The following is a 25,880-nucleotide window of genomic DNA, read 5'->3' as shown; positions in this document are numbered from 1 at the left end:
ATTTCCCTCAATGTTAGCCAAAAAGTGAAGTGAGTCATGAATAGGAAAAACTTCTTTAGAAGAGAAAATTGATAGCATGGTCCATTAAAATGGTTTTGTGGTTTCCAAAGAGTTCCTAATAATATATAGCTTCAAAAACATTTGCGTTACTGAACGTCCAAAAGCAAGTTCCCAAAAGTAAGCCAGAATAAACCATACTTGGTGTGGCATTATTTTAAGCCACGTTGCATTTACTGTTTTTTGTTTATTTTTTATTATTCAGTTGCCTTCTTTTTTTTTTTTTTTTTTTTTTTTAAACAGTGACAACAACAAACTGCGTAGCACTTAGGCTAAATGAGACTCTAATTTGGAGGTATGTGAACCCCTGGAAAGAGTCAAGGCAACAGATGCAGGTTGCGTGTGCTCTCACTGGAAGCTCCCTGCGAGCAGACAGTAGCGCAGTGTCCCGGGAGCAGCCTGCACCGACCATCCGTCTCGTCCCCGGGACGGCAGACTCCTGTCCAAGAAATGTTGCAGCAGTGCTTGCCCGGGACTCTTCAGGGAGGTGACCTGGCAGAAGTCAGCATCAACTCAGAGCTCATGTTTCATTTTCCAGCAGGATTCCATGAGGTAAAAAGGACAAAATTCTTTTTATTTCTGTCTGCTGTCTACAAAAACACCGAGACCTCCTGGGGTCTACAACACATGGGACTCTTGCTGTTTCTGGTCTGAATAAGAGCTGCTGTTCATTAGAAAGACAGCTTTACAAGATATTTAACCAGCGAAAACGCATAAATTAGGGACTTCTGATCAGCACGTCTGCTATCTTTCCAAAGCCTTAGAATATTCTGATAACCAGTGACGATTCACAACCACATGCATGGGTACCACTTTGGAAGTCAGATACGAAACTTGAGAGATCTGACCAAACTGAAACATTCCTTGGGCTGTATTTGGCCAAAAAGATCCAAAATACTCCAGACAGGATAAAAGAAAAAAAAACCTTCTCTCAACTGCATTCTTAAGTATTCCTGGTGGTTTATATTTATTCTCATAAAAACCTGGCATCCTGCCTAAACTAGCTCTTATTTACAATTCAGCAAAAATATTTTTACGGTAGCTCAACCTAAGTCAATGTATAATGATACAGGTCTCACTTTATACAAATATATACACACACACACAATGTAATGTAATCACAATCGCCAAGATCAGAGATTCAAAACATGAAATTATGTGAAAAGAACGTAGAATTTCACAATTTTATTACTGATTTCAAGAGTAGTAAAAATGATTACCTATTCCTTAGTAATATCATTAGGGTGGAAAGACACTAACTCAACTGTGATATAATTTATGTGGTACAGTTCATGGGGATTCAATAAGTTTAAATAAGTTAATACACTTGAACAGTCCCGCACGTGGTAAGTACTCAATGTTTCCTATTGATGGTGGGTGCGATGGTGACGCCGACGGTGAGAGCGATGGTGAGAGTAATTGTGAATGTAATGGTGAGTGTGACGGTGAGTGTGACGGTGAGTGTGACCGTGAGTGCAATAACCATTGGGTTATTGACTTTGACTGTCATTCATCATTAGCATTACTAAAAACGCAGAAGTTCGGATCAAACAGACAGACCTAGATTCAAACCCCAGGTCTATACGCATTTCATATTACTTATCTGAACCTCGTTTCCGTCACGTATTGAAAAAGAAATGTTAATGTACACATGTGGTAGAACTGCACAGAATATACACACACACACACTCACGAGCACATGTGAAACCGAGGACGTCTGAAAAACATCAACTGATGGCATGGATGACGATCTCCAAGTTGTGACACGTTACTACAGTTATGCAAGATGTTACCACGGGGGGAACGGGTGAAAGTACACAGGATTTCGCTGTACTATGTCTTACAACGTGTGACGCTGTAATTATCTCGAAATAAAGCTGAAACGTACAACAGTTGCTGTAAGAATTCAATGGAACGATTGACAGGGCGGGCACTTGATTAAAATAACGATGTTCTTCTTTCCTTAGTGCGTCTCCTTGCAGCGAACGTCTCAGTGCACTGCTTCCGAGGGAAAACAACAGCTTAGAGACACCTGCCAGCTGGACATGACACCATACTCAGAAATGAAACCACCCGTGTCTTTTCCATATGGGAGTTGTTCACTTTACCACGTACACTTAGCTTCTTGTGGGAATAAGCCATGTTGGGTTTAATTTTCAAATAGTAGTAACTGCTGTTAGTTAAAGCTCAGAAGCCCGAGTTTTCTGTGTTTTTCCAGCTTTATGCAATCCTCATTCGTATGGTCCTCGAGTGGCAATAACACTTGCTTCTCTTCACCTCCCACATCTGGTGCCAGAGAACAAGACCAGAAGAGACAGGACAATGCCAATCAGAAATTTAAAAGACGGTTAAAAGAGCTCCTAGGCCAGGGCTGTATGTAGTGTCAACGCAGGCAACGAGAAAACCATCACTTCCACTCAAATCAGCAATCCAGGCCCCAGAAAGCACCTCGGTCCATGTCTAAAACTGGGTCTGTGATTCTACGTGTGCTTTAAAGTATTCCTATATCCAGTTCCTAGAGTCCCAATCATGAAGAATACTAGGAAATCCAAATAGTCGTGGTCCTTGAGATTCGGAGGGAAGTAAAGAGAGCTGAGACAGCTCGGCACGTCTCTAAAAATGTTACCTAAATCCACGTGCAGGACAGGGTCAGGCTGTGGAGGCAAGGGAAGGGGCCGGTCCCTCCAGGGGAGGGGACAACCTCAGGACACCCTTCAGCAGGAACAACGCCGAGTCAGGGCTACGAGGGCTGCAGGCCCAAGAATCAATGTGCGTGAAGCTCTCAGAGTTGGAGCCCTGGGGACAGCACTAAGCGTAGAATATACCACCCTCTCCCCGGGGATCTTACAGTCCTGGGTGACACAGAATGCATCTCATACATGAGCAAACATCAAGCAATCCCATTTGCCCAGGTAAACAGCCAAAACGTTTTCTCTTCCAAGTAAAGTAAACAGATGTTTAGGCAGCTGATGAAATAAATGATTAATTTTCAGGGATGCTGATAAGATGCTCACGACTGTCTCTAATATTTAAATTGTAATTTAGTTAGAAACATACACTTTGAATTATCTATTAAGTAAAATACATTAACTCAGATATTTAGTTTTTGCCCCATTTGCACATTTCACGCAACCATTTTATTTAAATTCTTCAGAGTGAAGTTCTTCCTCATCGTGAGATCATTTTCGCTTCTAGGTCAGTTGAGATACAGCACTGTTTTGAATATGGGAGATGCCTTCGCTGAGAATCTGGGTAAAGCCGATTGGTTTTTCATTTGTTCTGTGGCTCTACATTTTTGATCAACAAAACCCCTTACCTACTCTTTAAAGTTCTATCAACTGCAAATGTGAGGTTTTTAACCCCTCTCCAAGGAATAACTAAATCTGGTTTAAACCAGATTGTCTCCTTTTTTAAAAAACAATTCTGCCAAGGGAGCTCTCAATAATCCCCAAAATTATGAATTTCGGTTATATGTGAGTAATTTTGGCTTCTCCATTCAACACACATTTTTGTGCACGTGAATACACAGAGAACGCTCTAAGAGATTTTGTAGGACCTGAATACACGCCAGCTCTCTCTTCTCCACGAGATCATTTTACAGAGGGAAAAAAAACTCACCTTCTATTTGGGCACATACGCTAATAAGACACTGTCAAGGATGCCTGTGGATTTCACTAAACTTATTTCATAGAAGTGTTCCAACAGAAAAAAGCAGTATTTTTAAATTAGTGTATTTTATATACTGAGAGAAAAGAAATCAATAAGAGCAAAACTTAAATAGGTCGAGGGTGACTCAATTAATATGTGCAATCATTATTCTAGCAATTTTAAGAAGAGAGCAATCAATGAAGGTCAAAGAAGCCTCTAATGGAGCTGGCAGGATACGGGCTGGGATCTGAAGCGGGGAACACGGGGCCCAGAAGCGTGATTCTAAATTGAGGGCTAATGAAGGCGTTCACAGTAATAGGAGCCAATCGCAGAGAGATGCAAAGATGCTTCGAAGATCTCTGAGTTGGTTCCCGAAGCCTACTGTCTAGGAACGAAGTACTGTAGTCTCTTCTCCTCTTTCCAGAGGAAGGTTAGATGGCAAATGCTGGCTGTCTGACGTCACGAAGAATAATACCCTAAGGAGAATGCTTTCCGTACAGTATAAACCGCCCACTGTGTGAGCCAGTTCATTGAGCCAGCACACGTGTGGACCACAATCCTAATTTAATCACTTACGTACTTGACTGGAGCTCCATGTGCTACAGCTGGCTTCTCTGCAGCCTTGCTGCACTGAAGGGTAAAATACTCGTCATTTTCCTTAAAGAAAAAAGAACTACAGTCGTCCCTTGGCATCCGTGGCTCACTGGCCCCAGGACCCGCCTAGGATCCCCAAATCCACGGAAGCTCACGTCCCACAGCCATCCTCCGTATCTGTGGTTCCACAACAGCAGATTCAACCAAACGCTGACCACGCAGTACTGTGTTTACTGAAACCATGTGCATAGTAGTGGACCTGGGCAGTTCAAACCCATGCTGTTCCAGGGCCAAGTGTAAGTGCTTTTTCTCCCTCGACAAAACCTATGGTCAGAGTATGTTCTTGATGCCTTCTGAGGCAACACAAGTGCCAGAGGGTCAGCAGTAGTATTTTACATACAGATATAAATACTTAATACTTTGGTGCTTCAGCAACTTCAAGTAAGTTGTCCTGCAATTTTTTTTTTTTTTGCAATATCTAGATAAGAGTAGTACTTGTAAAGCTACAGTCACACTTCCTATCAGGAGCTTGTATGTGAGTAACAGGCAGGTGATTTGATCAAGGACTGTGGAAGGCAGGTAACACTGACCCAACCGTGTGGAATAAACAATTCACCCGAAGTCATAGTACACTGAGCAGAAGATAAATGTCATCACCTCGCATTAAAATTTCATGACTTTATAAGATCACCAATTTACTTAAATATATGATAGCAATTTTAACTGTGGGTAAAGCTTCCTATCATCATAGACCCCTAGCGATTTTCACCCTGCCTCATAAAACTAGCTATTGGGGCTTCCCTGGTGGCGCAGTGGTTGGGAGTCCGCCTGCCGACGCAGGGGACACGGGTTCGCGCCCCGGTCTGGAAAGATCCCACATGCCGTGGAGCAGCTGGGCCCGTGAGCCACGGCCGCTGAGCCTGCGCGTCCGGAGCCTGTGCTCCGCAATGGGAGAGGCCACAACAGTGAGAGGCCCGTGTGCCGCAAAAAAAAAAAAACAAAAACCAAAAAAAACTAGCTACTGGAATATTAAAAATTGTGTTTATTTCTTTTGTCCCCCCTTCCTCCTACCACCAACTCCTAAAGCTTCCTAAAATAATACTTAGTAAAAATTATTACCAGTAGCAATTCCTAGCAGTGTTCACCATACCTAATACTATGGTATAAGCTACGGTAAAGTGCTTTACAGGTTACCTCGCTCCGTGCTCTCTATAAGCAGGTCCTATTACTGTCTCCATTTTACAGGAGGAAGTACCTTTAGCCTAGGAAGTGGCATAGTCAGGACTTACATATAACCCCATCATTTAAATCTTCTACTCAAAAACCGCCAAGAGCTCCCTGGAGAAAAGTTAAATTTCCAACTGGACACCCAAATTACAGATGGATCAAATATTTCAAATATAAACTAGAGGACAATCTCAGAGAACATTTTTATCATCTGAAGTGCTTTTCTCTGCACACAAAGAACCTAGAAATCACAAAAAGCAATGATTGACAGACTTGGTGACAAAATTTTCACGCATCAAAAAAACCGAAGAAGTTTGCAGAGAAACTGCTAAAAATTATTTGCAACAAGCAAGTGATTGACATTAAGCATAATAAAAGATCAGTAAACCAAGAGGAAAATGGGCAACGGCACACGAACAGGCATACGGTGGTGGAAGGAACAGGTGACCTCCCCCAAAATCAATACATAAAGCACTGTTCAATCTAAGAAATAACATAAAATGATTCTTCAGAGCCAGAGCATATCACTTTTCTTTCATCAATTTAGGAGGTAATTAAGTTTGCAAATACCCAGTCTTACAAAGGGCCTGAGAACAGGCACCCAGCAGCCATTTGGCGGGATACACGCTCGTTCATTCAGTCAGCATCCACTGACCACTGTAAGTTCTCTGGGCCACATGCTGTCCAAGGTGTTCAGCTAGATCAGTGAACCCACAAGGATCCCGATGTCGTGGAGGTAACACTCCATGGGGAAGACAAGTAATAAACATAAGTCAGGAAATTACACAGTGTGTATCAGACACTGATAGAAAAAGAAAAAACCAGCAGTGTAAGGCAGACCCGGTGCTGGACCGCCGGCACAGGCCATGACAGGTGGGGTGGCCAGGGAACCCAGAGCCAGGAGGACGGCGAGGGAGCTAACGGGCACACGAGGGACAAGCAATCCAGGTAGGGGGGTCAGACAGCACAGAAAGCCCACCTCTAGGTCCGGGGTGCCCGCAGCGTCTGAGGAGGGCAAGGCACCCAAGCTGACTGGGGCACAGGGAGGGAGAGATGGTCCAAGGGGACAAACGAGGACCAGGTCACGTTGGCTCTTGTAGGACAAATACTGCAAAGAACTTAACTTTTATTTTATAGGGACAGAGCCACTGCTGGGTTTTTGAGTAAAACGACTGGAATTACATCTTAAAAGCACTGCTCTGGCTGCTGCATTGAGAAGAGGGTGCAGGGGGGCAAGAGCAGAGGCAGAGAACAAGTCAGAGGGTCAGGCAGTGACCCGGGCGACGGAGGACGGCGGCCTGCACCCAGCAGCAGCGGGCGGGAGCTGTGAGGAGTGTTCAAGTTCTAGAGAGATTCTGAAGGAAAAGCCAATTGTGAATTTCTGTCGGAGTGAATGAGGGGTATGAGGAGAAGAGAAGAAACAAGAATGGCCGCAAAACTGAAGCTGCCGTCAAGGGAGACGGGGACGTTCGGTTTGGGGCCCGGTGAGCTGAAGACGCGGACGGGATGACCAGGTGGAGATGAAGTGGGCAGCTGGATGGAGGAGAGCCGGGAGCTCCGCAGGGAGGCTGAGCTGAAGACGTGCACTTAGGTGCCCTGGGCACGAGCCTGGGAGACCCGGGGACACGAGTGTGCACAAAGAAGGAGAGGCCGAGGACCGAGCCCCGGGGTCTCCACGGTGACCAGATGCGCGGGAACACGGGGGCCTGCCGTCCCGGAGGCCTGGTGTGGCGGGGAAAGGGTGACGGCCGGGGCGTGAGAGGCCACCGTCAGGGAGGTACACCAAGGCCCGAGAACCGCCCGTCGGATCCAGCCGCGTGGAGGTTGCCGACTCTGGCAGCGTGACGGGCGATGACCGCAGAGCATTAACGATATCGAGTGACACGTTGGAAAGAGCAAATATTGACGACTCTTAGCAGGAGGGTCGGTACAAAACAGAATCAATGTCTGTCAGGTGCCAGGGAAGGGAGGGGTAAAGAAGTTGCTTTAAGATGAGAAACACAGCCCGTGTGTGCGCTAAGGGCATCGATCGGCGCCCCCCACCTTGAGGAGGTGAGATGGAACAGGGTCAGGCACATGTGGAGGCACGGCTGCGACGGCTGCACGCACGGGTCGTCCGTGGCTCCAAGGAGGACGGCAGAGAAGGGGGCACGTGGCAGAGGGACCGGGAGGACCCTCCCACCATCACAGCGGTGTCTGCACTATAAACTATGAAACCCGTGGGGAGTGACGGCAGGGAATCAAGTGTCTGCGTCCGAAAGAAAAGGTTGGAAAGAGTCACCTGGGAGAATGGAAAAATGAACAAAGCGGGCAGATCATAAGTTGGCATCGTACTGGCGATACGAGAATTTCAAGCCTACACGCGTGCCCTTTCAGCCAGCTCCTCCGTTCACTCGTCCGTTCCATTTCTAGGGAGCCTGCATCTACATCCAACTCCACCAGCGTTTACTCCAGGAAGAGAAACCAGAACGACCAGGAAGTAATTACTTTCATTTTCACTCTATGTGTGTGTGTATGTATATTTCAGATTTTTATATATATATGTATATATTTCTGCATTGCTTGAGTTTTTACAAAATAGACGTTACTTTCACAATTTCAGAAAATTTCACTTCTGGGTACTATTCTGACATAAACCTTTTCCCAGCACCAGGGCTCACAACCTCCCCCCTAATTCCGTTCCAGCCACGGTGGACCGCTATTTGCTATCCCCTGAAAGCGTAACTGTTTCCATGCAATCTTACACCAACTCGCTAGATAATTAACTTCCTGGTGATCACGACTGCTGTCACAGTCCCCTCCGCCAGGGCCCCTGAGATTATCTGGAAGACAAAACCAGCGTGGTAACAGTCTGACCTCAAAGTTTCACGAACAGGTTTAGCATAACACACTTGACAACGTCTCAAGTGCGTGGAGGAAGCTGGGAAACTCCCTCTGCGTTTCAAAATTCCTCTGGATCCTTTCCTGACCCCACTCCACAAATACCGAGTGCCACCCTGTGCCAGACTGCTTAAAGCTGGGGATACAAGGGTGAGGGAGGGAAAGGAAAGTCATCCCCCAGTGTAGTGTGGGAGACGGGCATCAGACGTCGTCGTGAGGATAAGGGCAGAGCTGTAACTGAGAACACGCTGCACGGGAGGGAGGCATGGCTGGGGAAAGCGCAGCACATCCCTGAGGGATGTGAACAGCCTCAGGGAAAGCCTCCCCGGGGAAGTGACGCTTGTGCTGAGATGGTCCAAGTACAGACGCAAGCTGGGGACGATGAAGTGGGGAGTAGAAAGACCCATAGGAAAAAGAAATGCACATACGAAGGCCCGGGGGTAGATGCTTAGACTCCGCAGCCGATGACATAAATACAAATCCCAACTCTGCAACTGCTAATTGGTTAACATTTCCGTGCATCCAGTTTTTAAACTGTATAAAGGCATGGTTGACCTAGCCTTACTAGGATTGTAACAAGGATTAAATGAGTCATCTGTAAAGCTCAGAATGATGCCTCATTTAACTGTATATCCTATGTATTTAAAATAAAAATAAATTCCAAATTAAACCTAAAACATATGCGTATGCCGGGGCATCAAGGAGACAGAACAGAAAATGTAAGTTTATGCTGCTGGAGAAAAGCTTTCCACGATAGGCAATGAAGACGGGCAGTGATGGACCCCACGTACTGGGTAAAGTGTGAACTAGCGAGAAGAGAAATGAAGAAAGTGATCACATACCCCTGACTCAGGTCAGTCTAGACATCTGCATAGTAGAAAAGAAAAAGTGGGAAGAAAGATGATAAATGGTCCCAGCTCTAAAACAGCATTAAAACCTTCAAGATGAATGCAGTGCAACAAATACTTGCAAGAAGTGGCACTGACTCTAACTCTGGGGATATCAACGTCACGTATTCACTGACAAAGTTCTTACAACACCGGCTTGTGTAAACTGTGCTGATGCAGGGTCCTAATTCAAAATCCACACGGACGCTCCCAGGGACCAATCATCTGCCATTCACACTAGCGTGAACAACTGGACCCACCTTCCATCGCTTCAAGGGACGACAGGAAAGTAAGAGCCATCCCTTCACTGGGATAACTCTAACACTCCCCACTCTCTCCAGCCTGCCAGGGTTAGACACAACAAGGAAACACTCTGGAGATGAAGAGCTACCCCACACCGCCGTAGCCTTGCGAAAACAAATGACGCAGAGCAGATCCGACCACAAATGTTCATTCCAATTATTCGATCACTCTGGATCTCTGGGCCGCTGCCTCTTGAAGTGACAATGGAAAACGGTGCATCAGATACAGGATCAGCTTTGTCATAAAATCACTCATATCCTCCTTCTTTTGGCAAAACTAAGCATCGGGGAATCCTGGCTGCACGCAGAGAAAGTGCAAAACCAGCCAGCAGGATAATTCATCTCAAGAGGTAGTAGTTGTTTTTTTTAAAACAGATCTTGTTTTTGAGCCTTTTTTTTTTTTTTTCCTCACTGTCGCGGCCTCTCCCGTTGCGGAGCACAGGCTCCGGACGCGCAGGCTCAGCGGCCATGGCTCACGGGCCCAGCCGCTCCGCGGCATGTGGGATCTTCCCGGACCGGGGCACGAACCCGTGTCCCCTGCAGCGGCAGGCGGACTCTCAACCATTGTGCCACCAGGGAAGCCCTGTTTTTGAGCCTTTTAACAACGGGTCTCGCAGCAATTTTCCCAAGAATTCTTGACATAATTAACATCTTTGTAAGAAAAAAAGCCAAGAATTCCTGTTTAGAGTGTCAGTGCTGAAACATTTTTGAGAGACTTTTATCTTCCATTTCAAAGCTACACAGTTCTATCGAGATACAAAAGATTCTGGAATTTGAAACTTCACAAGGACATCCTTCACAGAGAATACAATATCCTCAGAGGTCAGAAAAACTGCATCGGTCAAGAACTTATACCAAAAAGTCACAAAAAGACTTTACCACTTGGCACAGATCACTTCACCAAACTGATCTTTATTGTCAAAATTTTCTTCTGAATCACTAAAATAAGGTGGTGGACAGGGAACATGAATGATGGACTGAAAAGAGAAATCAGGCAACGTATTTATTTCCTGCACAGATGAGGAAAAGTCATAACGCTCTGTAAAAGAGGAAAATGACCAGGGTTGTCACATTTGTCAAACAACAGAGAAGTTTCTTTTTATCAAGGAGACTATAAAGTGTAGACACACCATCTAGACTACATCAAAAATAATCCAAGGGCAAAGCAAAAAACAGAAGCCTCTAACCTACTCAAGTGAGAAATTCAGAAAGTCTAAAGAGAAGTGGGCAAGGGACGGGAGCTATGACTACTAACTCATCAGATGGAAGATGGTTCGTAGCTGCTGGGCAGACTTGAGGCCTAAATGAAACTAAAGTCCCTGGGGGGCCACATCAGAGTGATGAGTAGGTCACCACTCAAAGCAGCACCGATGACTAACCTTGTGTCAGTGGGGAGAGGGCTCCCGCAGTCTGCCTGCGAAGCGGCCACGGGTCACCTGAGACAGTGATGGAACTGGAGCATCGCTGGGCAGCGCGAGGCTTGGTTAGAACACGAAGCATCGTGATTTAGGGGAGGGCGGAGGAGTCTTGGGAGTAAAGGACAGATAGGACACTAAGGCTATTCGCCCGCGGGGAAACCCGTGCTCCCAGCAAGTAACAGGCTGTGGGCGGGAGGCAAAGCCACAGCCCCATCGGCCCCGTGTTTAGCCTGAGCTGGTGACGGACAGCAGGTGAGGCAGACACACACGGACCGGACACCGCTGACCTGAGGAGAAGAACATCTCGTCTAAGTGAACCAACTACCGAGCTGTACACCTGTAGCAGGGATCACAGAACTCGAGGACGAGCGTTCTAATCAGAGGTTCCGGCTCACGTCTTAGGCAATCACATCCACCTGCTGTAGTGATCAAACCAGCCTCAGCAGTACTACCTCCAAACACGAGGACAGTAAAACACCAAGACTCAGGAGTCTAACTCAGAGTAAAAATTTACTAAACAGAGAAAAAGGTTGTGCTGCCCTAAACCTAGGACACTAAGAAACTTCTACCAGCTTAAACTCGCCGTAAATACCCAGCATGACCCAGGGCTAATCAGAATCTTAACTCCTGATTTGAGAAATGTTTTCACCAAAACCAACAGATAATCTCGCACATTCCTTCCCTCCTCCTTCACAGCAAGTGTGTAGAATTACGGCTATGCCATAATCCAGGGAGAAGGTATCGCTATACATATTGTAGATACTCTGAAAACTCAAGAGCATAGATGACAACGTATGTATCACAGATTTGCCTACATGTACTGTAAAGAAATCTTTGTTTAGGACAATTTATTTTCTATTCTTATTTTACTGTATTTGGACAAATATAAATAATTATTAAATCAAAGGAAATTAATGATAAAATATGACATTTTATCACAAATAAAATTCTCAAAACAATAACATCTAAAAAAAATACAGAAGCATGAAGAAGTGAAGACATTTTTCCAGTTCCAGCAAAGTGCTTCTATAAAAATATAACATTCTGTACAGGACAGTAGTTCCTAAGAGAATAAATGGCTCAGAATTTGATGACAGTCTTCCCACAGCAAACAATTCACTCTTCTCGCAGATTCCAGATGCTCGGCATTCCTGCCATCAGGATGGAAAAATTTACTGTGAGTCTAGAGAAATTTAATATCACCATTCTTGTCATTTCCCTCATAGCTTCATTATTACAACAAGTCTGGGGAAGCTATAAACCTATGTTAAATGATAAAAAAGATGTGCTCTGTGTCCAATCATATTAGGTGCCATATGTGACCAAAATACTGAGAAATCATATAGAAAAAGACTTGGGAAAGAGAAATATATGTATTCGATTTTTCCCTCAGTTTTGATACTTGTGTTCTATACAGTTTGGCCAGGCACAGGACTAAAACGTTTTACTATAACCATGGGCTAATAAACGCTGAAGAACATACATCGACGCCCAGAACAACAATATAAAACTTTATTATATTAATAAAATGGGATACACCAAGCTTTCAATTTTCCCCTTTGTCAAAGGTAAGATAATCAGCACAATTCAGTGCCATTCACAACAGGCCTCAATTCTTCTCCTTTAAACGATGTTTTATTTCCAAAACTACCTGTACCACTAAAATATTTTAATTCAACCCCGATAGAGGCATTCTCTTTTTTACACTCTCCCTCAACTGCAAATAACTTATTAAAGCGTTCGGCAGGCTGAGTTTTTAAATATGCAAAATAATTTTAATAATTACAAAATGGCAGATCGCTTAGTTCCAGCTTACACAATTACAAGCCTACCTCAGAGACACTACGGTTCAGTTCCAGACCACTATAAGACAGCGAGTATCGCAATAAACTGAGTCACACGTTCTTCGGTTTCTCAGTGCATATAAAAATTATGTTTGCACTACACTGCGGCCTATTAAGCGTGCAACAGCATTATGTCCAAAGACCCAATGTACATAACTTAATTTAAAAATACTTTATTGCTAAAACACGCTAACCATCATCTGACAATGCAGGGTTGTCACAAACCTTTCATTTGCAAAAACAGTATCTGCGAAGCGCGCTGAAACGAGGTATCGGGTGCCTTAAAGTCTATAAATCAGGGTGAGTTAACAGAGGTAAGCGCACACACCTGCACAGAACTCCCACGTTTAGCTGCCGCCTCTAAACCTAGGTCGGGTCCAATTCCTAACTAAGTGCACGCTGGCCGTGGTGGCCTCGCAGACGGCGTCCTCCACACCAGTCAATGTAGCAACACTCTGATTCCAGAAGATGAAGGCATAGCGAAGTGAAAATTACTTGTAAAACTCTTGTAAAGTACGGCCGATAGCTGTCTTCTAGAAAACTGGATACACACCTATACGGTATTTAACCAGTTACAGGGCCTCCTGGGCTGGAACAGTTGGCTACAAAAGCTAAAGCACTGTATTTGTTTTATCGCAGTTAATAGTACAATAGGATTTATTTCCACTTATTTCCATATTTATAATAGATCTAAAATTTAGCATAACATACAGTGAGACCGAGCCAAATAGTATATCTGGGTTTTAACTTACACTGCAGGACGGCAACCTAATCTTAACGTAATATTAACTCTAACTTCCGTAGCTACTATTCGGCGTATTACATGGTAAACAGTGAACACACCAGTAGGTACCCACATCCATCAGGAGGATAAGGAACTGCAAGAGAAACCGAGTGAGCAGAAGGCAGTTCACTGACTGTACAGAAGGAGAGGTGAGGCCTTCTCCCAGGACTACTGCAAAAACCGGCAGAGATAAAGAACGAGTGCTCAGCAAACGAACACCTCCCTGTGTTACAAATGAAGGAATGCAAAGAACACCTGGCACCTGGGCGGCCCTTAGTAGCTGCACAGTAGATGCCATCATCTTTTTTATCATTTCCTCTTGGAGGCTTGTTAGTTGAATTTAATAAGCAATTAAGTGAAAGGAGAGTAGCGTTCAAGAGAAAGAATCACTTCAATGGTTTTCTTTTCAATCCTTTTCAAGGATTCTCCTGAAATATCCTTCATGACAACCCCAAGAACAACCTGCTCCACGGTAACGCAACAGCTGTGCCCCTGAGAAAACCTGTGTCATCACAAACACACAAAAACCCTGCTTCCGGGCTTCCCTGGTGGCGCAGTGGTTGGGAGTCCGCCTGCCGATGCAGGGGACGCGGGTCCGTGCCCCGGTACGGGAAGATCCCACGTGCCGCGGAGCGGCTGGGCCCGTGAGCCACGGCCGCTGAGCCTGCGCGTCCGGAGCCTGTGCTCCGCAGTGGGAAAAGATGTGGTAGGTGAGACAGTTTCCAAATAGTGATGACAATGTACTTCCATGCGTGAATCTTATAATAAATGGAATAATCTACAGCGTAAGTACATTTTATTTTAAGCTAAAAATAATAAATTGGTGGCTCAAAACTGATAACCACCGACGTAAATGCTTCCCACGCTTCCAGCCTACACAAACCTTCTTTAAACTGCTTGAAATTTTCTCTGTAACAGCAATCATAATTATCAGGGGTAAGCCGCAGCCTCAAAACTCCAAGAGTGGCCAGTTTAAAGCTGCTGACGTGTAAGAGAAGATCCAGAAAGAGACCTAGTACACGTAAAGAATTTAGTATAAGATAAAGGTAGCATTTCAAACCAGGGAAGTAGTGAGAGATTATTCTACCAAGAGTGCTGCATCCCTGGATTACCTTTTCAGGATAAAACGAAATCAAATACGAAACTAGATCCCTACATAATGAAGGCAATCCCAAATAACATCTTTGCATTCAAACTGTGTCATAAAAATTCAGTCTAAGAAATACCTGCTATCACAAAAATCCTTTCACAACAATTACAAGAGTGATTTTTTTTCACAATCCTCACTTGTCAAGAAGCATTACAGACCTTAGCTACTCTGTCCTGTACCTTAAGACACGTTCACATGCACTTCTTGGACAGTATTTTAAAATTTTGGAGGTTCAAGTGCACTACATCAGAAAGAGAAGTTTTTAACATTTAATGTGAGTTTTGGCAAATAAAATATTTTAAAAATTGTACTGATTTCAACAGCCTTATAATAGCTGTTCAGTTACATCCTAACAACATAAAACCATCTTCTTGGTTTTGTTACCAAGGCTGTTGCCCCAGAATCATACCCCCGCCCCTCCTCAAAGGGAAACCAACTGCTCTTACCTAAGTTTCAGGGGGAAGCTGCGAGAGAAAAACAAGAACTGGCTGGAACCAACCAAACCCAAGACGGCGGAAGATGTGACCTCCTGTAGACTCTAAGCCTCATTACATGGTCACTGTGATTCATTAGCTAAATGACCCAGCCACCAGCCCATGACAGCTGACAGTTGCCATGACAACCAGAAAAGCCCATACAAGGACTGAAAAGGAGAGTTCCCCCAGTTCTGGGTCCAAACCACACCCCTGTTCTTGAATAACTCATGAATATTCCTCCCTCTCTTCCCAATTCCCTCCCTTTCACCTCGACCCTCCTATGTATGTAGTGTCTCCACATGAATTGGGTTGAGAAGTTGATTTGCAAACTAGGTTCCCGCTTCTCCATCCTTCGAATAAAGCTGGTGCTGGTTCCAGGATCAGCACCGGTTTCGTTACTGGCTGCATGAATGCAATTGGAAAAAGAACCTCCCTGGCTGGGATGGGGGTCCGGCCCAGGCTAGGACCCTAACTGGGTCCAGTCAACCAATTCAGTAACAGTTTGGTCTCCACTTTTACTATAACTGCTCACTGTGTATCTCTGAAGGTCTCTTCTAAAAGGAATAAAGAGTCACATCTTTTGGATGCCAAGTTCCAAGAACAATAGAAACCCACTAAATAAAGTTCTTACTACCAAAGAGAAAAGAATATTTTGTAATGAACAATTCCACAGCAACAGGGATTTAAAATCTACCAAGATCACTCAAACTGCCAATAACCCCCTTTTAAAACTAAACCCTAAGATTGTATTAAGAATTTTTTTTTAAAGGCAAAATCTCTTTTGTGATAAGGAAGAACGTTGCAAAACAAAGCCTAGTGATTCGGCTAATTTTAGCTAGCATGTACACACACAAGCACATATGGAATCTGGGTTATAAAAACAGACTCTTGATATAACGATTCTCATTTATTTCATAGGAAGAACACCAAAAAATGCCCCCTTTAATTTAAATGTCACTTAGCACAGCACGTTCTACCAATCAAGAGATTGCCGGGGGGCGGGCAAGGAAGGGACTTTTCCAAATTTGGAACTGGGCTTCAAGCCTCTGAGGAAGCAGTGCAAGAGAGCAGATTCTTTTTTATTACTGTTATTGAGATAAAACTGACATACAACATATATAACATGGCATTAGTTTTATGTGTACAACATAATGAAAGAGTAGATCAATCCTTGATTCTTAAGTTGCCACCTGCTGACAATTACAGGGTCCAATGGTCCCTTACGCGGTCCACGATCACTTGTTCCCACTGGGAATTTAGCACCGTCCAAGGGGGAAAAAAATCAAAATTCTGTTGACCTATGTTCAAATTTGCAACAGGGTGATGATTTTTGCAGAAATCTAGTGCTGTCACTGTTTCCTAGGCCACACAGGTGCTGCAGCAGTTACGCCTGTCAGAATCCTTGTTCCTTCTCATCAACTTTCATGGCATCTCCTTATTGCCATTTGTGTTTGGAAAATTATACAACTATAATTATGTCCAGTCATTTGTTCAAATTCGCTCACAGAAGCATAAAACAGTGACAGAAAAGAGTAATACAATCACAGAGGTTCCCAATCTTCTGAGTATGATCTGAGTACCAAATGTTACAAGGCTACAAAGGCAAGTGAACGTGACGATATTCACTAATAAACCGACAACACACAGTATTAGCCCTCATTCAATATCCCTTCCTATCAAACACATGCCCGCTACACTAATGTCACTGGTTTTTATCTTGGATACCATAAACATCACTGCAAAGCTATAGGATTTCACAGGGCTGACAAAGGTAAAGGTGAAAATGTGCTTCAACCACCAGAAACGATGGTGATGAATGAGTTTCCGAAACAGGTCTGTCTACCAGTTACCAATCAAGGCAGAAAAACCTAACAGGCCTGACGCCGCATGGCACTTCAAGAGGGAACAATCTGAACACCAAACTTAAAAAAAAAACAACTTCACTAGAAACTGAAGACTCCAAATATTTTTGTTAAAGTGTACTTTTTATTATCCTGCTGGAAAAGTTAAACAGTGTTGTTATAAGATGTTGTCAGCCATTTTATGGCAACAAAGAAAATTTCAGCAGGCTCCATTCTTCGTTCATGCTAAGCCTAGCACAGAGTTGCAATTATACCCTAAAATGTTGTTAATTAAAATGTGGTCACAATGGGGCTCAGGCCCATGAGATCTACCAGGCTGTGGGAAGCTGAGAAACAGTCCTTAAAGGGCCCCTACACGTGGTGGGCAAATCACCCACCACGGGGCCCAGTGCAGAAGTAGCCCTTTGAAAAATCACCCAGACTTTAAGTGAAAGAGACTCCTTTGCTAACTTTAACGTGTTGGTCTGGGTGGCAGGGCCTACTCGAATTCTCTGCAAGGGCAGTGGCTGGCGGGGGCCATATCCCTGCTCTCCTTTTTCCCTGTGTGGACGGAGAATGTCACCTGCCATGCCAGTAAACAAAGGATGCTGTGGCCATCAAGCCCTCAGCCACTGCAGCCGCCCTGACCGTGCACCCGAGGGGATTCAGGATGCAGAAAAGCAGGGTCCTGGCCCTAGACAGTTAAAGTGGACATCAACGGAATGACTTCAATGAGGCCAGACTCTTGCATCCTCCCATACACAGAAAAGCGCTAAATTCTTTAACTTGAGGTGTCTGGTTTTCGTTAATGAACAGTAATCTTCTGAAGTTCCGACAACCTGGTCTTCGTTGCAGAAACTCCTACAGACCCTGGCTCCCCCCGTCGCCTCTTCACAGCAGCTCCTCAGAGCACCCGAGAGGGTGCCTCCTGGGCTGAAGTCCTCAGAAAGTTCGCCGAATAAAACATAATTCTCAACTTTTAGGTTGTGCGTCTTTTTCAGCTGACAATTGCTAAAGCCAGCAGGTGCCGCTTCTTTCTCCTTTCTTTCTGGTGGGTGTCATCTTCCACTCTCCCTCTGCCCTTGCTAAAACCAGTGGGCGCCATCTTTTTTTTCTCTTTACTTCTTTTTCTCATTTTTTCCTTCTTACGGCAGATGCCAACTTTGTCCACCTCGTTCCGGGCAGCGTGTGACATCTTCACGCTCTCCCTCCCTCTGTGCTGCTCCGGAGTGCCAGCATCCCCCCCGAGGGAAGCTTCTACGTACATCTGGTGACCCAGTTTTTGTGCCTGGCTCTCGAGGCCAGGGGGGCTTCCATTCCTGGGTCCCATGACGTAACAGTCACAGAGTTCTTGGCCAACTCCCACCCCAAGGGCACCGCACGGCCAGCACACTGAACACACACTCCTCGCCCTTCTGTGAGCGAGGCCAACCTGCTGGTTCTGCAGCCTCAGCCTCGGGCGCAGGGGCTTCAGGGGTGTCACATGTCTAGAGGCGATGGAGGCGCAGGCCAGGCACAGACACCTGTTTGTTCTCCCTCTGCCTCACTACAGCTCACCAGTAACTCCCAGAAAGGAGCTTATACACTCTTCTGGAGCCCTGACTTTTTGGCTGCCACCCAGAGGACCCCTCCAGATCCTCTGGTCTGTGGACAGCAGGGCTTACGCTCACAAGACTGGATACGTGTTTGCGTTCTTTAAAAGCTGCTGCCTGAGGGTCTGGCTTCCAATCAGCCTGAATCTAGTTGCTGAGATCCTCTCCTTTGGGACAATGGCTGGTCTTAGCACACCCTCAACTACTGCGAGCCACTAAAAATAAAATAGGATGGCTGGAAAATCACAAAGGTTTGAGAGACACCAGTTAGGGCAGCGTTGAAAAATAAGGTTCATCTCCTACAGAAGGCCAACCCTTCACGACTTGGAAAGGTAGCTATTTCATCTAATACACAGAAACCAACACAGAGTCAAGCAAATGAAGATACAGAGGAATACATTCCAAATGAAAGAATAAGGTAAAACCTAAGGAAAAAACCTTAATGAACAGTGGTATGTAATTTACCTCATAAAAGGGAAAACGTAGTGGTGATAAAGATGCTCACTTAACTCAGGAAGAGAACTGATGAACACAGTGCAAACTGCAACAGAGACAGAAAACACAGAAAATACCATAGAGAAGTACCAGAGCTGAAGGATAAAATAACTGAACTAAAAACGACACTGGAGGGATTCAACAGCTGACTACACGAACCAGAAAAAAAAGGATCAGTGAACTCAAAGACAGAGAAGAGGAACTCAGAGAAGAAGAAAATCAAAACAAGAAGAAAAAAAGTAAAGACAGCTAAGTAACTTATGGGACAACATCAAGCAGACTAACATTCACAATATAGGGATCCCAGAAGGAGAGAGAGAGAAATGGCAGAAAAGTTATCTGAAGAAATACTGACTGAAAACTTCCCTCACCTGGGGAAGGAAACGACACCCAGGTCCAGGAAGCCCAGAGAAGTCCAAAGAAGGTGAACCCAAAGAGAACCACACCAAGACACATTACAATTAAAACATCAAAAGTTAAAGACAAGGAGAGACCCTGAAAAGCAGCAAGAGAAAAACAACTTCTTTCATAAAAGAGAACCCCCATAATACTATAAGCAGGTTTTTCAGCAGAAACTTTGCAGGCCAGACGGAGTGGCATGATATATTCAAAGCACTAAAAGAACAAACCTTCCAACCATGAATATTCTACCAGGCAAAGTTACCATTCAGAAAGGAAGTAGAGGTAAAGAGTTTTCCAGACAAGCAAGAGCAGAAGTAGTTCATCACCACTAAACGGGCCTTAAAAGAAATGTTAAAGGGACTTCTTTAAGCTGAAAAGAAATGATGCTCCTTAGTAAAAGGAAAATATATAAAAGTAGCAATCTCACTGGTAAAGGTAAATACATGGAAAAGGGAGTGGATTAATCACTTATAAGGCCAGTGTGAAGTTTAAAAGACAAAAGCAGTAAACATAACCGTAATCACAGTAACTAGTTAAGGGATACACAAGATAAAAGATATAAAAGGTAACACCGAAAACATAAGAGTGGTGGAGGAAGTAAAAATGTAGAGCCTGAGAATGCATTCAAACATAAGCTGCTATTAACTGAAAATACCGCCATAAATGTAAGTTGTTATAGGTAAGCCTCACGGTTATCACAAAGGAAAAAAATTATAGGAGATACACAAAAGACAGTGACAAAGGAGTCCAAACATACCACTAAAGATAGTCATAAAACCACAAAAGAAGAGAGCAAGAGAAGAAGAAGGGAAGAGAGGAACTACAAAACAGCCCTAAAAACAATCTACAAAACGGCAGTAAGTACATTCGCATCAATAACTACTTTGAATACACATAGACTAAATTATCCAATCAAAAAACACAGAATGCTTGAATGGATTAAAATACAAGACCTATCAATAGCTATTTGCTGCCTACAAGAGACCCACTTCATACGTAAGGACACACCCAAACTGAAAGTGAACGGATGGAAAAGATATCCCATACACATGGAAACCGAGAAAGAAATCTGGGGTAGCTACACTTACAACAGGCAAAATAGACCTTAAAACAAAGACTGTAATAAGAGACAAAACAGGTCATCATATAATGATAAAGGTGTCAATCCAACAAGAGGACATAACATTTGTAAATATTTATGCACCCAATATAGGAGAAAGCAAATATTAACAGACCTAAAGGAGGAAACAGACAGCAACACAATAACAGTAGGGGACTTTAATACCCCACTTACATCAGTGAATAGCTCATCCAAACAGAAAACCAATAAATCAGGAAACATTGGCCTTCAGTGACACATTAGAGCAGAAGAACTTAACAGATATATACAGAACATGCCATCCAAACCAAACCAAACCAAACCAAATATACATTCTTCTCAAGTGCAAACAGAACACTTTCCAGAAGTATCATATGTTAAGTCACAAGATAAGTCTTAACAAATTTAAGAAGATGGAAATCATATCAAGCACCTTTTGCACCTCTGACTGCAATAGTATGAAACTAGAAATCAATTACTAGAGAAATACCTGGAAAATTCACAAGTACGTGGAGATTAAATAATGTTACTGAAGAAATCAAAAGAGAAATCAAAAAACTAATAAAAATGAAAATACAACATACCAAAACTTAGGTAATGTAGCAAAAGCATTTCTAAGAGGGAATTTCATAGATATAAATGCCTAAAACTCAAGAAACAAGAAAAATCTCAGATAAACAAACTTTATAACTCAAGGACTAGAACAAAGCCCAAAGTTAGTAGAAGGAAGGAAATTTTGAAAAGATTACAGCAGAATTAAATGAATTAGAGACTTAAAGACAAGAGGAAAAAAAAATCAATAAAAACAAGAGCTGGTTCTTTGAAAAGATAAAACGGACAAACTCACCAAGAAAAAAAAAGGAGAGGACTCAAATAAATAAATCAAGAATGAAAGAGGAGCTGTTAGAACCGATACTACAAAAACAAAAGGATCATTAAAAGACTGCTTCAAACAATATGCACCAACAAACTGGACAACCTAGAAGAAATGGGTAAATTCCTTAGAAACATACAACTTACCAAGAGGGAATCATAAAGAAACAGAAAATGTGAACAGACATTACTAATAAGGAGATTGAATTAGTAATCAAAAACCTCCCAACGAACAAAAGCCCAGGACCAGATGGCTGCACCGATGAATTATAGCAAACATTCAAAGGAGAATCAATGCCAATCCTTCTCAAGTCTTCCAAAAAATAGAAGAGGGACCACTTCCAAACTCATTTTACAAGGCCTGCATTACCCAAATATCAAAACCAGGCAAGGACAACACAAGAAAAGAAAATCACAAGCTAATATCCCTGATGAACACAGCTGTAAAAATCCTCAACAAAACATTAACAAATGAAATTCAACAATACATTAAAAAGGTGATGTACCACAATCAAGTGGGATTCATTCCAGGAATGCAAGGATAGTTCAGCATCCGCAAATCAATCAATTTGTGATACACCACATATACAGAATGAATAATAAGAATCATATGATCATCTCAATAGATGAAGAAAAAGCATGTGACAAGATTCAACATCCCCTCATGATAAAAAGTCTCAACAAAGTGGGTATAAAAGGAACATACCTCAATATAATAATGGCCATTTAAGACAAACTCACAGCTAACATCATAGTCAAAGGTGAAAAGCTGAAAGCATTTCTTCTAAGATCAGGAGCAGGACAAGGATGCTTGCTCTCACCACTTATATTCAACAAAGTATTGGAAGCCCTAGCCATGGCAATCAGACAAGGAAAAGAAATAAAAGGTATCCAAATCAAAAAGGAAGAAGTAAAACTGTAACTCTTTGCAGATGATGTGCTATTATATATAGAAAACCATAATGACTCCCCCCAAAAAAGTTACAATAAATAAATGAATTTATTAAAGCTGCAGGATACAAAATCATGTACAGAAATCTACTGTGTTTCCATACACTAAACTATCAGAAAGAGAAATTAAGAAAGTAATCCCATTTACAATTGCATCAAAAAGAATAAAATACTTAGAAATAGATTTTACCAATGACGTGAAAGACCTGTTCACTGAAAACTTTAAGACGCTGACGGAAGAAATTGAGAAACGCAAATAAACGGAAAGATATTCCACACTTAAGGATTGGAAGAATTAATATTGTTAAAATGTCCATACTACCCAAAGAAATCTACTACCCAAAGAAATCTACTACCCAAAGGATTCAGTGCAATCCCTATGAAAATTCCAAAGGCATTCTTCACAGAAATAGAACAAACAGTCATAAAATTTGTATGGAACCACAAAAGACTGCAACAGCCAAAGCAAACTTGAGAAATAAAAAGGTGGAGGCATAATGCTCCCTGATTTCAAACTATATTACAAAGCTATAGTAAGCAAAACAGTATGGTAAGGATATAAAAACAGACACATAGATCAACTGAACAGAATAGAGAGCCCAGAAACATGCATCTGTGGTCATTCAATTTATGACAAAGGAGCAAAGAATATACAATGGGGAAAGGAGAGTCTCTTCAATAACTGGTGCTGGAAAAACTGGACAGCCACAGGCCAAAAAAAAAAAAAAAAAAGAAACTAGACCACTACCTTACACCTTACACAAAAAATTAACTCAAAATGGATTAAAGATGTGAATGTAAGACCTGAACCCATAAAACTCCTAGAAGAAAGCATAGGCAGGAAGCTCCTTTGACACTGGTCTTGGCAATGATTATTTGGATTTGACACCAGAAGCAAAGGCAACAAAAGCAAAAATAAACAAGCAGGACTACATAAAACTAAAAAGCTTTTGCACAGCAAAGGAAACCATCAACAAAATCAAAAGGCAACCGATAAAATAAAAATATTTGCAAATTATATATATCATAAGGGGTTAAAAAGAAGGCAGATTATCTGAATAGACATTTTTCCAAAGAAGACATACAGAGGGCCAACAGGCACGTGAAAAGATGTTCAACACTGCTAATTATTAGAGAACTGCAAATCAAAGCCACAATGAGATACCACCTCACACCTGTTAGAATGGCTACTATCAAAAAGAAATAACAAGTTCTGGTAAGGATGTGGAGAAACGGGAACCCTCATGCACTGTTGGTAGGATTGTAAATTGGTGCAGCCGCTATGGAGAACAGTAAGGAGGTTCTTCAAAAAAATTAAAAATAGAATTACCATATGATCCAGCATTTCCACTTCTGGGTATTTACCCAAGGCAAACAAAAACCACTAACTCAAAAAGATATATGCACCCCCCAAATGTTCATTACAGTATTATTTACAATAGCCAAGATATGGAAACAACCTAAACGTCCATCGACAGATGAATAAGATAAAATGTCACACACACACACACACAATGGCATATTATTCAGCCATTAAAAAAAGAATGAAATCTTGCCATTTGTGACAATACGGATGGACCTTGAGGGTATTATGCTAAGTGAAATGTCAGACAGAGAAAGACAAATACCGTATGATCTCACTTATATGTGGAATCTAAACACAGCAACAAGAAGAAGCAGCTCACAGGTACAGAGAACAGACTGGTGATTGCCAGAGGTGGGGGTGCAGGGCGGGCAAAATGAGTGAAGGGAGTAAAAAGGTACAAATTTCCAGTTATAAAAAGACATGGGGATATAATATACAAAAGCACAAGCAATGTAAGAAAAAACTGACCTGTGTCACTCAAGGGTCAACTGGTCACGGCCAACAAGCCATGAAAAGATGCTCGACATCATTAGTCATTAGGAAAATGCACACAAAAACCACCATGAGCTACCACTTCACCCCTACTAGGATGACTATAATTTTAAAACTACATAAAATAACAAGTATGGGTGAGGATATAAACTCTCATACACTGCTGGTGAAAATATAAAACAGTGCAGACTAGAAAACAGTCTGGTGGTTCCTGAGAAAGCTAAACACAGAATCCGCCCAGGAAACTTTGTTCCTAGGCACATACCTAAAAGAACTGAAATCAGGGGTTCAAACAGATACTTGAACAACAATTTACATTGCAGCACTATTCACAATGGTCAAAAGGTAGAAACAACTCAAGTGTCCACCAGCAGAAAAATGGATAAACAAAATTCAGTGTGTACATACAAAAGAATATTCTTCAACCATAAAAGGGAATGTAGTTCTGATACATGGACCAGAACATGGATGTACCCTGTAAACATTATGTTAAGTAGTGTAAGTCGGTCACAAAAGGACAAATATTACATGACTCCACTTATAGGAAGTATCTGAAATAGGCAAAATCGAGAGACAGAAAGTAGACTGGTGACTGTCAAAAGCTGGCAGTCGGGGGCAAGCGGAGTTACTGCTAAACGGATACAGAGTTTCTGTTTGGGGTGATGAAAATGTTTTGAAAATAGACAGTGGTGATGTCTGCACAACATTTTGAATATAATTAATGCCACTAAATTGTACATTTAAAATGGTTAATATGGCAAATTTTATATTATATACATTTTACCTCAATTTAAAAAAACTTAAAAGTGAAAAAAAAAAACCCAAACTATATAGACGTCACTAAATACTGCATTCCTTACAGCTAAAACAGAGGTCACACTATTGCCATAAAGATTATAAAATGAGCCTCAGAGTGAAAGACAAATATTATGCAATGAATGAAAATTACTGGCAAAATTCCTTCATGAGGTGACGCTGTGGGACTCTCTGTAGCAGCAAAGGTACGCACTGTGGGAGAGTTATTGCTGTCATGGAGGCGTGTTGGCACGTGCTGACTGTACCCTTTAGAGGCAACTACCAGCAGGACAGAAGCTGAGACACAGTCTCCACCTGTGAGCCACTGGGAGAAAATGCCACGTAGCGGTTTTTCTGTTAAACGCTGAAAAACCCATACTACCTGGAGAGAAACTGCTTCACTTAGCTCATCCACATTTTATGAGCAGAGACGAGGATGGAAATGAGTGTACTGATTCAGTTCAAGGCAGCACAAGCTCTACGCGCAAAGAAGTACACTGCTACCAAAAAAGAAAACAACCTGTACCCAAATGTGGGTCCACACACTGCTTTCTGTTCACACGTAACAGCCACCCATCAACCATGCCTAATGAGCCCAACTTGCTGAGGAAGGGAACTGTGAAACAGGAACGTGGTCAGCTCAAAGCTACAGGGTATGCTTCTGTTAGGGAACTATCAGAAGAAAAGAGCAGCAAGGTCAACAATGA

The 25,880-nt window shown here is 42.8% G+C and overlaps 1 protein-coding gene across 10 annotated transcripts in view; it reads right to left on the bottom strand.

Annotated features, from left to right (window-relative positions):
• Positions 1-25,880, bottom strand: part of MPP7 (MAGUK p55 scaffold protein 7) — a 284,418-nt gene that overhangs the window by 172,812 nt on the left and 85,726 nt on the right. The gene's annotated exons all lie outside the window — the stretch shown is intronic.

This window comes from Neophocaena asiaeorientalis, unplaced genomic scaffold (assembly GCF_003031525.2).
Source record: "Neophocaena asiaeorientalis asiaeorientalis breed wild unplaced genomic scaffold, Neophocaena_asiaeorientalis_V1.1 scaffold4, whole genome shotgun sequence".
NCBI lineage: Eukaryota > Metazoa > Chordata > Mammalia > Artiodactyla > Phocoenidae > Neophocaena > Neophocaena asiaeorientalis.
This window is presented reverse-complemented; position numbering and strand designations above follow the sequence as displayed.